The sequence below is a fragment of the Cyprinus carpio genome, chromosome A10 (assembly GCF_018340385.1).
Source record: "Cyprinus carpio isolate SPL01 chromosome A10, ASM1834038v1, whole genome shotgun sequence".
Taxonomy (NCBI): Eukaryota; Metazoa; Chordata; class Actinopteri; order Cypriniformes; family Cyprinidae; genus Cyprinus; species Cyprinus carpio.
This window is the reverse complement of record NC_056581.1, coordinates 6183048-6199329: the sequence shown is the minus strand read 5'-3', so window position 1 is coordinate 6199329 and position 16282 is coordinate 6183048. Positions and strand designations below refer to the sequence as shown.

Sequence of the window (16282 nt, the reverse complement as noted above, 5' to 3'; positions counted from 1 at the left end):
ATTTTTAAAAATGCAAAAAAAAATTACAATTCCGCCCATGGTAAACGCGAACGCCGCCCATGGTAAGGCAAGTGCAAACTTGTTTTTAAAGGGGCAGTAGGCATTATAGACCTCTGATTGGTTTTTATAGGCATGTTTTATAACCCCAAAAAAAACACACCATTACTTCGATTAATGAGATAATAGGGGACCAAAAAACAACCATGCCATGCGCCCCCCGGGCGCCTCCGACGCGGCCGGCACCGCCCGTCCGTGGGAAGCGGGCCCGCCGAGCGCCGACCGGTTTTTCCCGTCCCTCCCTTTTCCCCCTTTTTCCCTATTCTTTCCCCTTCCCCCTCCGTTCCCTTCGTTAAACCTCGCAAAAACGTGATTTAATTCTCATAGTTCCCATAATACATATAGTGCCCGCCCTTTTATATTCGCATATTTGCGCCTGGATTGACACCTGTCCCAACTCGTGCTTTGCCAACCTTCTTCTTGGTAGTGCCTGTTTGTGCTTTTAGAAATTGTTTGTTGTTTTAACAATAGGGAGAAAAAATAACAAAACTCAGAGGAACAGGGCCCTTGGCCATCGTTTAGCAAAGCACTTTATAGGGCTTCGAAAGTTTTTCTTGACTGCAAACCAGCTTTTAAAGTTTTACCCAGATTTGTTGGATTGGGTGGTGATCTCACTTGAAGGTCCCTAGTGCCGAGTCAGGCCACATTTTAGTTTGGGCTACGACACTGAACTGGTACTCAGTCCGGCGAGAAGAGATGGTTTGTGACCCAAAAGACTGTTTTCGTTTTGTTTGGAGGAGGTCTGGGAAAGACAAACCACTCTGTGCGTTTTTTCCTATTTCCTTTTCCTCCTGACCAGTGCTTATACCTGGGAAAAAAAAAAAAAAAGAATGTTTGCACCCCAATTGTCAAAAAAAATAAGTTTAGTTTAAAGACCTATCCAAGGGAAAAATTGGACGACTAATACACTAAAACGAAACTTTTTTGTCCGTTAGCGTTAAAAAATTTGAAATAAAAAATAGTGGGCATTTTTGCCAAACAATCGCAAAGTAGCATGAACAAAATGCTACAAAATCATTTTTGTTGAGAATTGGTGCAAAAACACTTTTTAAAATTTTGTTTGGATGGGTGCACCGTAGTAGCTTGTGTGGAGTTCCTGGCAATTTTCAGATGTTAAATTCATCAATCACAATAAATACTCGCTCTTTCGCTCATGCTCAATTTAAAAAAAAAAAAAAAAAAACACAACATCTCTTAACCAGACCTAAGAAGTCATATACCATTTTTGCATTTGCAAAATATCTTCCCAAGATTTAAAGAGAAAACTTAAAAAGGACATAGAACAAAAACCAGGACAGTGAAATTCTGGGAGTATCCCGCCATTTCAAATGCCACCACCCAGGATACTCTGGCCTGGTTAATTTCCTGGGGATCACAGCTACTGATGACACTGACATGGTGGACGTGTAACTGTGAAATCCGAAGGAAACAAAGATATGGTGTGACTATTAGGAAGTGTTATACCATGAGGTTGCGACAAACAAGATTTTACAAGTTCAATCGAGATGAGAGGACCCTCTTACTCAACTTTTTTGGAAAAGATCAGCAGAGGGGACACAATAACAATACATGATTATAACTTTAGCAGCCCTTTTAGGGGTTTTTATTTTTAGAGAGCTGAAAATCCCAAAAAAAATTTTTCCACAGCCCAAAATGAAACCCAGACCCTGTAATTTTCCTGTGCCTGACGTCCCTGTGGCTACGGAACAGTAAAACATCACACTGGTGGGCTCAAGTGCAGTAAGTTTACTGATCCTGATGTTTTAAGGTTCTTAACCAGCAGCAAAGACCTGCTTGTTAGGACGGATACAGAGTTTGGGGGCCCATCATATTTGCGTCGGGTGGTGGAACTGCACCCCCCTTCCCCCTTGTGGTCTTTGACTGAGAGGGGAGGATTCAGAAAATGAGGGAGCCATTCGTGCTTGATCGTTTGAGTCGTGAACACCGTACGCTAGGGGCTTAGCCAGTCTATAAGGACCAGTGGGCCAAAAAGAAGCATTATCATGAGTTTAATACAACAAACCAGTTAGTTAAATTTTAAAAATTTGTATGGAATTCCAGCTTTCGAGGGAGGTGCATTACTAATATGTGGGAGGTAGAACAGGAAAACTCCTCCTCTCTATTTTTATTTTTGTTTTGATGACTCTCAGTTTTTTTGTTTTGAGTGGATTGCACAAGAACTATTGCTAATTTCTTTCCCCTCTAATGTTAATTCAGCATAAGTCACACATTAACAAAAAGGTGTTTTTTCATATTAACACAGTTGTTAATGTATTGATGCGGGGGGGCTGAATATTTACATACAACCGCAAAAACACTTACAATACACACAAAACGACATACAGGGGTCAAAACCACAACACACAAAAACATCCTACAAAATTTAACAAAATACATGAATAACACAACAACAAACAAAACATATTACAAACAAACACCTCACCATCAAAACATTACACAGGACCGGTTTTTTCTTTTTTTTGTTTTGTCTTCTTCCTCGGGTTTTACAAATATAGGTGCTTAGATAAATCAACAGAACATTTGGTGTTTTCACAGAAAAATCATTTTACAACTTGTCCACGTAGTTTGTAAAACTTAACAACCAAAGCGTGGGTTTTGTTTGGTTGTTGTTGGTACACTACAGTAAGGCACTTGTCAGTACTATCTCTTTGCGAGTTCTAAATACTCTGTGGAGTAATTTCAACTTAAACATCCTTTTTTTAAACGTAACATGGTATTTCTTTATCTAAGTAGAAAAGAAAATAAAATCAGATTACAAATGTCGTAATTATTATATTACTATTACTTATTTAGGCATAATATAAAATAATAAATATAAAATAATAAATGGACTAAAGGGGGAGGGGGAAAATTTGTTTAACTCGTAAATACTGTTGTTTTGTTGTAAATATGTGGCCTAAAAGAAATATGGAAATAATAATCCAACTAATAAGTACCCTCACATCTGGGACAAGTGAACAAAGAATGTTATGCAAGAGCAGGCCAACAGATTTAAAGGACAATCAAATCACACAGACTCAAATCAATCACAAATAAAACAAAATGCATCCAAACTAAATCCCACAAACACCACAACACAAACCATTTTTTTTTTTTTTTTCCCTTCTCTTTTTTTCCTTTTTTTTTCTTTTTTTTCAGCTGACCTTTTGTGGAGCCCGGTGGGGATTAGGGGAAAACTAATGTACCAAAAATAAAAAAAACCTAAATTTAACAAAAAAATATAATTAATAAAACCCCTAACAATTAAAAAAACCAATACACCGTCCATCTGACACATGGGGAATATTATAACAAGCATGAATCTTCCCTTTATCCTAACCAATAATCCCCTGTGTGGCCCTGTAACTTCTTTACGCTTTACGGGGAGGTGAATATTTATGGTTAGGATGTGAGGATCCTAAATGAGATGAAAACACAAAAGTTTTAAAAAGGGTCTTATCCTTAAATTATGGGTATCAAATGAATATTATTTGTCCCCAGTAATAAAAAAAAAATTATAATAATAAATTAAAAATTGGGACAACAACAACTCCCTAAAGCCCCAACCTGTAGTATAACAGTACAGGGGGCTCAAGGACTCTTGTGTCCTTTCCCTCTTGGGGGCTCAGACGTTGCCCCCTTCCCCCCCCCTATGACTGCCCCCCACTTGGTTGTGAACCTTCCCTTTGACTACTTTTGCCCCATGTCCCAAGCATTGTAGGCAGTAACAAAATCACTACGGTGTATACACCTGCAGCATCATCATTAGCTGTTGCTATGATGATAAGAGCCTTCTGAAGTCAGTGTCCATCCAGGATTAAACTGTTTGAAAGAATTTTTCACAGTTTTTGTGTATTCCTGAGTGATTCTTGAAATAAACTGCTCTCTTCTTTGGAGAGATGATGAGGATTCATCACCAAGAGAGGGTGAGCACAGCATGTTTGGTCACCAAACAAATTTCCCCCCCCCCCCCCAAAATTCAATATGTCAAGCATTTAGTAGATAGGAGAAAAACAACACAGTAGGGAAAGGACTATTATATTTAAGCAGTGTACACATGATCGATAAATGTACTGTTTAAAAAGTGTTAAAAAAAAAGTTTTTGTTTTTTTTTTTTGGTATGCTACTATACTGACTGAAAAAAGCCAATGGGTTACTCACAAGATGCCCTAAAATAAACTAAAAATCAAATCGTGGTTTTTTGTCAATCTTTGATCCAGTCAACACATTTGATTAATGGTGGTTCATCAGGCAAATTCCAGACAGCTCTGACCTGGGGCAACACAATGACGCCCCTCAATGCCGTGGGAAGGTATGTCCCGAAGGGGGCCATCCCTTTATCACCTGTGGCTGGGAATCTGTTTAAATAGATATGTATTATTTAAAAAAAAAAAAAAAAAAAAATTATTTTCAACCATTTATTGGTTGTTTGGGTAAATATTAATATTTACGAAAGAAGCCTCTGTTTGCCAAACAAGATTGCATTTAAACAATTGGATTCAAACATACGTTTTAAAAACTGTTGTAACATTGTGAAACATTTTTACAATGTTAAAAAAATAAACACTTTTCTATTTATAATATATTTTAAAATTTCATTTATTTTTCTGGCCCGAAAGCTTTTTCAGCATCATTACTCCATACTATATGATTTGCTTCAAACTATTTTTAACACTTTTTATCAGGATTCTTTCTGTATTACACAGTTCAAAATAACAGCATATTTATTTTAAAACATATTTTTTTTGTAACAGTAACTGACTTTACTGTCACTTTTGATTTCAAAAATTATTGCTTGTCCTTGGCGCTCCTATTTTAAGGTATTAATTCTTATAATTTGAAAGGAAGTTAAAATACGTAATTTTAACACATGTTAATAAGGGCTTAAGATAAAATATATATTTTTTTATAGTTGTATTTCAAAGCAATTTTTTTGTTAAAAATCTTAGAAGATTTTTTTTTTTTATATCATACAATAATATAAAACATATGTAATAAAATGAAAAGGTTTATTGTTCTATTTTTTAATTTTAATTTGGCCACAAAATGTCAAACATATGGTATGGTAAAAGTGTGGAAAAAAATAAATAAAAATAAAAGAAGTCACGATTCGACAAGAATCATCCGATGTGATGATGGGATTTTGGCATGTCATTGATTACCTAAATTTTAACATGTAGTTGAAAAATAGTAGTTTTTTCTAGTTACAACTAGGGTGTATTCACGTGTAGGTAATCTTATACTACTTGCAGGCACAAGAAACACAAATTCATATTAATTCATTATTCTGAAAGGAAACATTTTCCCTTGCCGCACAGTGAGCTTGTGTGGCCGAGGCGGAGGCGGAGGTCAAGGATAGTCAATTAGGGGGGCATTGCAGGTGTAGTTTTCCAATGTTTAAGTATTCCTCTGGGAATCAAAACGCGATATGAGAAGTGGTTTTTTTGTAACCTGTCCACATATGACCTTTAACACGCAGACTTCAAAAAAACGACTAAAACAAAACATGAATAATGAATAAGCTATGCATTACCTGTAAACAATAAAGAAGGAGGATCACAGATTTAGAACAGAACTCACCACTCAATGTGGTAAAAAGCTCCTTCTCCCCTGTCTTTTGCCACACATAGGTCAGTTGGGTGGTCAGCCTCAGCCTGGCACTTCAACCATTGGCATCCTGGGACATGGTTGAGAACAGTGTCCACTGGAGGAATTAACGATCACTGGAGGGCCTGTTTTTTTTTTTTTTTTTTGTTTAGAAAAAAAAAAAATGCACAATGTTCAATAATGCAGCAATATGTTGGAAAAAAAAAAAAAAATGGTTTCACTTGCTTCTCCTTGTAAAAAAAAAATAATTTTGAAAAACTTCGATGATTATATATAATTTTTTTTTTTTTTACCAGCCAGTTCATTGCATTGGAAGCTGAAACCCATGATTTATTTCATATGGCATCAAATCTGTCTATTGATTGAGCTGCATTCACTTTGACAGTAATTTTATTTATTGAAAAGGAAAGCTGCGCTTAAATGTTTAATGTTTATGAAACCGCACCACTAGGTGGTTCGCCATTCATATCGACAAAGCTTATGATTGTAACGTATTTAGCTATAATGACATGATGCTAGGGGTTAGAAACATTACACAACTAGGTTGGGAAAATTGTTTCCTAATTTATCCTTCATCAATAATCATCTTTTAAGACCAATAAACATAAACATCTGCCAATCAGTTACATGCAAGTCGATCAAATAAAATGTGCAAATGACTCTGCATCAGTAACCTAATATGGCGGCACAACTTACCTGATTACATGAAATTAGTCTGATTAAGGGCAAACATTATGCCACCTAAATAATATTCATGAGCAATAAATGATAAGTTTTTATAATGGTCCACCCAACACTTCTCAGATCAGCTGCAATGCCCCTAGCCATGAGCCTACAGATACTTCATCCTAAATGAGGAGGAAAAATTATCAGAGTGACCTTACCATGACTTGGCATTGTGACGTGAGGACAGTTCCTTCAGTGTGGAGGCATCAGGACCTGATAGGGCCTGATGTTTCTGTGCTTACAGCATGGAAAGATACAATTACAGATGATCTATAGGTTACAAAAATGAGAGGAGATACGAAGTGTGTGAAAGTCTGAACGAGAGTGGAGGATAGTTAGATCTGCATCCTCCATTGCATTGTAAACCTGATGAAGTCAATGAAATCAAAAAGAAGGTACTTTATTAATCCATGTCCATACCTTATAAGGTCCAAAGCTTGAGTATAGGCCCAAAAGCTGACACAAACAACATACCTTCTTTCCAGCTAAACAGAGATCTATAAAAATTATTCTCCTGGACTTCATATTGTTTGAAGTGTGCATTAATACATCTTTTGTCACAACAGAATTCTCTCCGAAATTTATGCCCTTTCACTGTTAATATGTTTTTCTCAGGCTGTGATGTTGAATAGCTAATTGGTTATTGTATATTTATATTAAAAGGACAAGTTATAGTACTTTGTATTGTCACCACCCAAATTTACTTAAATACTTTTTAGGACTAGGGGTGTTACTATCCCGTATTAGTATTGCACCTGTCTGAGATCAAGTAGGTTGGAGAACCTCTGTAGTGAACCATTTTCAGTGGTTTGGTACCAAGGGTGGAATGGGGAGAAGGTATAGAAGGGAAGGGAGGTCTGGTGCTCTCAGTTATTGGTGGGTATATTACCTTGGTGTTTCGATTGATTATTTAGCTCCAAATACCAAAGACCCCTCCAGATGTGTGGATCATCGGCAAACAAGTGATTCGTCCCAGGTGTGCCCCAACTCTGCTTTCACATTCCTGTTGTTATGGGACCCAGACGGCTTCCTCTTAATCCAAAAACGCATTGACCTCGTCTTGTTTCCAGTGACACCGAAATAGGGCCTTGACAGCTCTTGCATTTGGGACTGGCCTTGGTATTTTATTTCTTTCTTATCTAGTTCCTTAAAGAGTTTTGGATGGCATGATCTCCCTTTATGAAGCCCTCTCCAAGCCCCACAACCTCTGCCACTATGATTGGACAAACCTTGTGTTTCCAGCCACGTTCTGCCAGCTCGAGAACTTAATGGCTCTTGCATTCACAGGTTCCTCCCATCTGCATCCTCCCAGAGCACAGGTGAACTCTATGCGATGTACACAGTACGTAGTGGAGTAGGACCAAAACAACAGAGGTCTGGTCTGAAGTCGGAAGGAGGTGGGGCACTTTCATTGCCTGGAATTCAGAGCCTTTTGATTTAGATTACTGAGAAAGCTATCCAATCGCTCCTCTCAGCTGGTCCAGTGTTTGGGCGTCTTCACCTTAAAACCCACTTGCTCCTTTCTCCCACAAAACTCCTTTATCTGTGCACGATGGCATCATAACGGAGGAGGGTGGGGTAGGGAGTTGATGGATATCGGCCTGTTCTCCAGTGGACACGCAGGACACTTCAAGTCTACTCTGGTTGTGCCTCCAGTTATTAACAGCCTGCATCAGGAACCTTACAGAAACATAGATGTTGTTCTCAGGTTAGCGCTGAGGATCACCAACCGGGGACTGTAGGATCCTCCCGTCATCTGTGTTAAGCGGGTTCGTGTGTAGTGAGAGGCAGGGCATCATCAAGTGGCTTGCGACGGAAGCTGTTTGTAATGCTGCTATCCCAAGGCTCATTCCAATGAGAGATTTTTGCCTCTTCAACTCCTTCAAATCTCATCCACTGTCCTTACTTTAGCCTGGGAGATCGAGCTTTTGTGTCACTTGAGGTTGTCCTCATACCAACATCCACGACTTTTAACTTTATGGTATTCTTTCATCCCCCCCCCCCCCCCGTAATCACCCCTGGGTTATCTGTTTCTACGCCATATGAAAAAGCTGTGGTACTTTTTGACAGTCTTTCCATTTGATTAATCGATACCACTCATAGCTGTACTTGGCCTTTAAATCTTTAATGTATATTGAAATATACTAGAATACACAGGAAAGACAGACATGAGCTCATTCTCATGCCATATATCATTGCAGGTTTTTTTGTCATAAGTTTTTAAGGTTATCTAGATTACTCTCCACTCTTTAACTTGTTTTTGAGAGGTTTTAATTGGTGAGTTCCATCATTTCGACCATGGTTACTTGTAGGGCCTGTGGATTTTCCCTGAGCTGCTACACGTCCAGGGTCATACCGATCTTCGCCTTGGACAACATTACAATTTCATCTCTAGGACAGGAGGTTCTCCGTAACATCAGAGAGGTGTGCAGGTAAGTGTAGACTAACCGCTTTAGCATATTATAGAATCTGATGAAGATCTGCCAATGGCAAGCAACTGTCATTAATCTTTTTTTAAGGATTATAATTATTTCAGTTAAGCAATCATAAGGTGATTGCTATGAAGAGCATGTCTTTAATTGTCGTTAAATTGGATTTTATGATGGTTATAATAGCGAGCGCACCAGATCACTTTAGAGTTGTGTGTAAGAACAGATAGTCTATTGCGCCAACTATTATTACATGTATTGTTCCCTTAAATTCAGATGAATTTAATTCTCCATGGCTAAAATTAAAAATTACATTTTTTCTATTTACACAAAATAAAAATAAAACTGTACCAACCTGCAGGTGGTCGTGTTATATATCGATATATCTTTAACATAGTTTTTTAAAAATGATTTCCCCTTTTGTATCAGTAGCTGTTAGACTCCTAAGTACTAACTACAATATGGTAGACTTTGGGGACTTGTTCTACTTTAATGCATTAGTAACTTATCAATTTCGACAAGCACTAAATTTTATAAGGTAGCACACCTTCCGCTTTACCGGCTATTTTTTTTTTTTTGTTATACTTTAATGGAAAGCTTACACTAGATTCCAGCCACGGTCCTGGCAAGCATTGCTCTTTCTGCTTGGCTATCCTGGGCCCTTTTGACTAATAGTGCAACTAAGAGCTGGGAATAATCGATTGAGGGGGCTAATGCCATGCACCAGTTGCTCTCATGTGGCTCTCTGCTGTATCTCGTGGCCAATTCACTTCAGTCTGAGTTGTAGGAATGAACGTGGCCTTAAGGTTTGTGGTTAGTAGAGACAGATGCGGTAGGTCAAACTCTCGAAAACAGGTGCATGAGCTCAGGCCTGGTAATACAGTTGGCCTGAAAAAAATAGGCTGGCCTGTGTATTCTTTCATTTTGGTTCGTGTTGCATGATTTGAATGGCGTCGTGTTTGGTTTTTGGAGACTGTGGGATGAGAATACTGGCATTGTTCTTCTCTGATCTTGACATATAGAGAATTGCCTTTTAATAATGGTTCTTGGATTCATTACTATAGTAAAATTGGCATATCTTTTCTTTACTATTAATAATTCAGGTCTACTAGTCGTTGGATTTTAGGTGATCTCACACTGCTAATGGAGTAGCAGAGTGCAGCCAGCTCCGTTGCTGCCCAGCCCCTCTATCTGTGGTTTTGTCTAGCGGGAGGATTCCTGCATTTCATACCCAAGCCTTCCGTCCTCCAAGAGAAGCCCCCCCTTTATCCTTCACATGATGTACCCCTGACTGAGTGACACTCGTGAGTCCTGGACACTAATCCAGGATTGATGGGAAGGATCAGGAATAATTGTACATAATTCATTTTGTACAAATCTCTAAGGAGAAAGTGCATATTTGTTGCAAGACTAATTTTACTAAACACTGATTTAAAATCCACATATGAGCACTTTGTTTGTACAAATTAACGGAAATTTTTTTTTTGTCAGACTACATTATATTTTTTCAAATATCACAATATATATATATTATTTCACAAGAATCCAAACAAGCTACAAGAAAACAAGCTAAATATAAAAAAATGTAGATATTAAATGTGTCGTGATACCTTTTCGAGTTGCTAAATGTGTTTTGATTTGTTTTATATGAGTACTTATTTTGTTATAGTTTTTCTATCGCGCAGTATTATTTGTATTTTCTATTTTTTATATATATTATAAGCCCTCAAAATTTAAGCTTTTTCACAATTTTTTGTAGATTCTCATATTTGATAACGCTAATACAACTAGTCCACATGGAACTGGTTATGGTGATTTGTTTTCGCAATACACAAACCAAATGCAAAGTGTATACATGTATGCCGCATTATAAACTTATTATAATTTAATTAATTTGTATCACATAGCCGATTATCAACCATATTTAGATAAGTACTAGCTACATGTTTAAACGGCTTTTTTGATGCTTGGGAAAAATTGGTTTTATAAGGATGATTGTGATTCGAGGGTAATGTCACCTTTATATTAAGGGGTTACACATGTGATGTATTTTAAAAATAAAGAAAACAAAATTTGATAAAAATACCAAATTAAGTTTATTTAGTTTTTTTAAATAATATGTTTGTTACAATATGATTTTAATTATTTAGGTCAGTCCTTATACATTTTTAAATAGATTGTAACTGCGTTGGTTAGCATTGTTGTTTTTTAACGATTGGGATTGGTGGCAATTCAGTAAGGGAATTAAATGCTCTTAATATACGACGTTGATTAGTGTATCATAGTATTATATAATGTGCCACATATAAAAACCAATTTTTACTATCAATGTATATCTCCTTCAATTCATACACAAACGTAAATTTTTTAATAGATGTGTATTGAAATTAATGAAAACTATTTTCTATTAATAAAATATCCTTTACCATTTTTTAACGTGTACAATATACCAACATATTTTTCGCTACTGATATTTACTGTTTTTATTTTACAATCCATTAAATTCTTACAAATAACTTAGTCCTATCTGGTTTCAGACTTGACGTCTTCATAGTATCAATTTTAACAATGCCAATCAAAATCGTCACCCAGTTAAATATGAAATTAAATTGATTTTCTATTTAAAAATTACACATTGTAGATTTTAATTGTTTCCCAATAAAAACATTTTATGTGGAAGTCGGGCGGGGAAGTTTATTCGTTTAAATGATTTTTTGTTTATTTTAAATCTAAATTTTTAACATCTTATTCTTGAGAACAAGCCCAACTTAACATTTGTACTGTGACCAGTCTACCATTTAGTTACATTGAAGAGGAGAGGGTCTCAGATAGAGGAGTGGTTTAGTCGAGCTCTTTTTAGTGCTGGCAAACTCTATCTTTTCAGTGTGCTCAGGTGACTGCACCCTGTCGCGACTGTATTGTTGATGAGTGCTCACTCCCGTCCTTTCTCTTTCGTCTCTCCTCTCCCTCTCTTTATCTTCTCATTTCTTCTTACGAAATGTGAGATTTTTCCAAGACTTGTTTGTCTTTGATTCTAAATACTCTAAAATGTCATTTGTAAATGCCGACTGGGCGGTGTTCAAAATCATCAAGCCGTGAGATGGAACTCACATCCTCACATCATAAGATCAAAATGAACTCCAAACTGAAAAAAAACGCACATCATCTGCTAACACCGTTGTGCAGCCGATTTGCATGGAGTACTAACTATGATGGGTGTTTATGAAAATGCGGTGAACAGCAATCATTAACCAGCTCCCAAAGGCGTGAACTGTTGAAACATAACTCGCCTGATATACAAGCTGAGAGCACAACGGTGTCATCCACCCCTTGTTATTTTACCCACATGGGAAGCCAGAGGTACGGAAAAAGGGACACGGATGCCATCAGTCCCTGGGGATTTGGACCTATACAACGTGTTTCCTTCAGCCCGAACCACCCAGGGTACAGCCGGCACTAAAATGTTGCCATGGTGGTTGCCCTCCTGCCAGTGTTGTGGATTTTGAATTTAGTTTGCCTTGTGCCAGGGATTAAAATCAGTATGGGGCGGGCTTATACGGCCATTTAAACTTCAAGGTACGCGCACTCCTGCAAAAAGCTGAGAAAATAACTGTTTTAGTAATTTCAGACCACAGTGTGATGAAGGACAGCTATAGTTGAGGGAAGTCACCGAGATCCCTTTATGTTTTCTCCAAAAGATCCATGAGATTACCGTGCGAGGGCCGACTGAGACTTCTATTGAATCCTCCTGCTTCACCAGATTTGCCTAGAAGGAAAACAATAATGAGCTTCTGGCTAAACCACACAAGAAAGAGTTGTAGAAGACGAATCTCAACAACGTCTCCCACTGTGCCAGATATTTGCAAAGATATGAGCAAAAATCTGCTTATGGAGTAATAATGGAACAACAAGTTGACTGTATTTTTATAACAGGATTCTACTAGCATTCATGGGTTGAAATAAAATATTTCTGTTAGGTAATAGACACTTAAAAACAACCTTTGTGCATCATTTAATTATCCCTTAGCAATTTTTGAATCACATCAGAAGATTTCAAATTATTTCCTATGTTATCTTCTCCATGTTGGCTCTTAGTGCGACATTTTTATTTTTGCCAACACGCGGTCTAAATTAGATTTGTAATTCTTCTGAACAATTTAAGGAGAAACATCTGAGACAAATGGGATATATTATAGAATTTAATTCCAGAGGTGTTGAAAGAAAAATCTGAGTGATAAAACCGCCCTTTGTGTAAATCTAAAGAGAAAAAAATGAGCAAACGAACCTTATGAGAGTTTATTCCTATTTTATGGATTACTAAAAACAGGATGAGAAGTATCTCTTAACAACAATCTATAGTTATTATTAATATATTCAAGCATTAAAAAAAAACATTATCTATGGAGTGTTCACCTGTTTCCTGGTGCCGTAATGATTTATCTGAAGTCTTCACACGCAAGTACAAACTCACTTGGTTACTTCTGACTAAACCATTTCCCACAGCAGATCACAGTCGGCACAAACAAAACGCTCACTCTGTTGCTTGGTCGCAGATGCAGTTCCAATCTCAGGAAGAAACTAATATTAGACTCCTTAAGTATGAAGTAACCTATGCTGTCGTTTGTATCCACTTACTTCATCATTTGAAGGCAATGTAAGATCAGATTTTTGCTTGAAGTGGAAGGAATACAATTACAGTTATTCTAAGTGTTTTACATCTGTTAAATCAAGTTTTAAAAACAAAAAAAATGTTTTTAGAGCGAAACGAACTGTATTAAGTCATTAAGAAACACTAAAGTTACTACAACACTATTTTCCTAGTTGGAGGTTGTAATTCAAGAGTCTGTGACTTGAAGGCTATGAACCTGGAGTCTAAATACTATGCTGTGCCTTGTATCCAGAGGACATTGTGTCACCTTGGCAACATTTCCAAGGTAGCGGACGTCTCACGGTTCAGCTCAGGAAGCGAGGGTCGGGTTTTCACACCATATTCGGTCATCTGTATTCTTTTCATTGTGTTTCAAGGACAACTGTTATCATTTTGAAATTTGACATCCACATGATGCGCTACTGGGAAGCTGCGTGGTGTTTTGATCAGACCAATGGGCCTTTCAAGAGAGCGTGCTGCTAGTTAGAAAGAGTTTTGACCTCCACTGAGTTTTTTGAATGGTGACAGGTGAGGGGGACTGGGGAGGTCCTTTATGAAATAAGAAGTGTCACTGAAAAAGACCTCTGATGGTAACGCCTTTTGCTTCTCCTCTCCGCAATCTTAGAGTTCGTTTTCTTACTTTACTGACAATGTAGAAAGCTAGGTTTATCTATAGTTAAGGTATAAAAAATTGACCACCACAAAACCTAAACATTTTTGATTTCGTGGAGTGTAAACAGTTATGACATCTTGAAATAATAATCAATATTGGTTACAGAGTGGACCCATGAGACATTATATGGCCAAAAGTCAATGAAATTCCCACCAAGCTCACCCTTCAACTCTGTCCAGGATGCACCTCCGGACCTTCACGCTGCGCAAAAAATCCCGTCTTACCCCCCCCCCACTTTGGTTTCTTTCTTTGTTTCTCTCACTGCATCTTAATATAAAAATGACAGTTGTGACGCCCTCCTAAAGTTTATTTGGGGCTGTTGGTGTACATGAGGCCATTCACTCCGTTCTTTAGTTTCACAAGTGAAGGAATCGTGAATAAAATCAATATTCAGTGGTTGTTCACGGTCTACGAAAATGGTATACCTGTAAAAAAAAATTTTTTTTTTGCTTGCCACATAACAAATTCCCAATAAATTGTGCAGGGCAAGAGGTAAAGAAATGAATGTGTTACATTGCTTGTTAAAAAAAAATTGCTTACATTATCATTTGTTTGTGCAATTATTATTTTTGTCCAAGAACATTTGAAAGTACAAAAATGTGCTTAAAATTGTTGCAAATTCATCTAAAAACGTTTTGCTTGCTTGCACATGTAAACGAAATTGTGAATGAACTGTTGCATGTTGCCCAAGTAAACAAAATTTATAAACTGTCGCTTTTCACACAAGAAATTCACTTTATAAAGCATTCTAAGTTCGCTTAAAAGATGTGCTTGTGTTGCACATATAAACAAATTTGTGTATGAAAACTGGTTACATGTGTACAAGTAAAACAAAACTACCCCCCTTACAAAGCGCCTGCACAAAATCACTTTTAAAAACGTTGCTTAATGCAGATGTAAACACGTTTGCACGCATGAAGTGTTATGTTGCACAAATAAACTGATCAATTATGAACTGTGTCCTTCTTGCACAAGTAAATAAATTAGCTTAAAAAAGCGATACTTTAAATTCACTTAAAAATTTTGCTTGTTGCACCTATAAACTAACTATGTGTGTATGAATTATTGCAGGTTGCAAAAAGTAAAACACATTCACCTATAAAACTGTTGCAATTTTTAAACAATTTGTGTAATTTTGTGTAGGAACTGCTGCATGTTGCTTACTTGTTGCACAAGTAAACTAATTAGTGTTATAAAAAAAACTGTGTCGCTTGTTAAACAAATTCTAATTCTTTACACATTACAACATAGACAATTGCGTGTGCATGAGGAAAATTAATTCGGCTATAAACCATGTTATAAGTTAATCTTAATCAGGTATTGCTGATGATCAGTAGGTTTGCATTCCAAATCACCCCGGGCAACATCGCAATGAACAGGTGCAGTTGCTGTCTGCGAAGAATTTGTGTTTAATTGCAAAGGGGATGCGCTGCGGCTCACTGCAGGAAACTGAACCTGAGGCTCCGCTCACTGCCTGGAAGGTGATCCTCATCCATCGCACAGAAAAACTTGCAGTGCTTGCCTGTTTTTTTTACACATTAGATCCACTGTCCATTTTAAAAACAACGGGAGGGAAAAGTATTTTTCAACCTATTTGAAGACCACGTTTCCCCTTAGACACCCGTTGTATTCCAGCTCCCAAAACACAATAGGGATTGCAGCAATGCAGAGGGGAGAAACTAGCAGGGTCCGCAACAGCACAAAAATGGGGGGAGAAGGAGTTACTGTAAGCTGAGGACACACTTATGGGACCAAAGTTGCACTCAGGAGAAACTGAATTATGAAAGATTGGTGAGAGATCACTGCTTTTGTCCTCCTAGTAGGATGTGGGTGACAATGTGGCAGTCCATGGTTGGCAAGCTTTTTCAATAAAGCGCCGCATTGCATTACCCAACTCAGAGGGTAACACTATAGAACACCTAAATCTCATGGCAAAATGTTCAATTATAAAATCTTGTGGAAAGGGTTTTTAGGTTCATTGGAATAAAAAAAAGATTTGCAATTACGGACCCATTTTAATTAAACAAAAAGCGTGTGTCCACATTTTTGCATGTTTCCTTGCATAATTTTCCAATATTTTCCAAAACATTTAAAAATGCAAACTGTGAGGACAACCCAAGAAAACATTTTTTTTTTTTTGGA

The 16282-nt window shown here is 37.2% G+C and overlaps 1 pseudogene; it reads right to left on the bottom strand.

Moving 5' to 3' along the window:
* LOC109097188 overlaps positions 1–16282 on the bottom strand; it is a 153735-nt pseudogene that overhangs the window by 105918 nt on the left and 31535 nt on the right.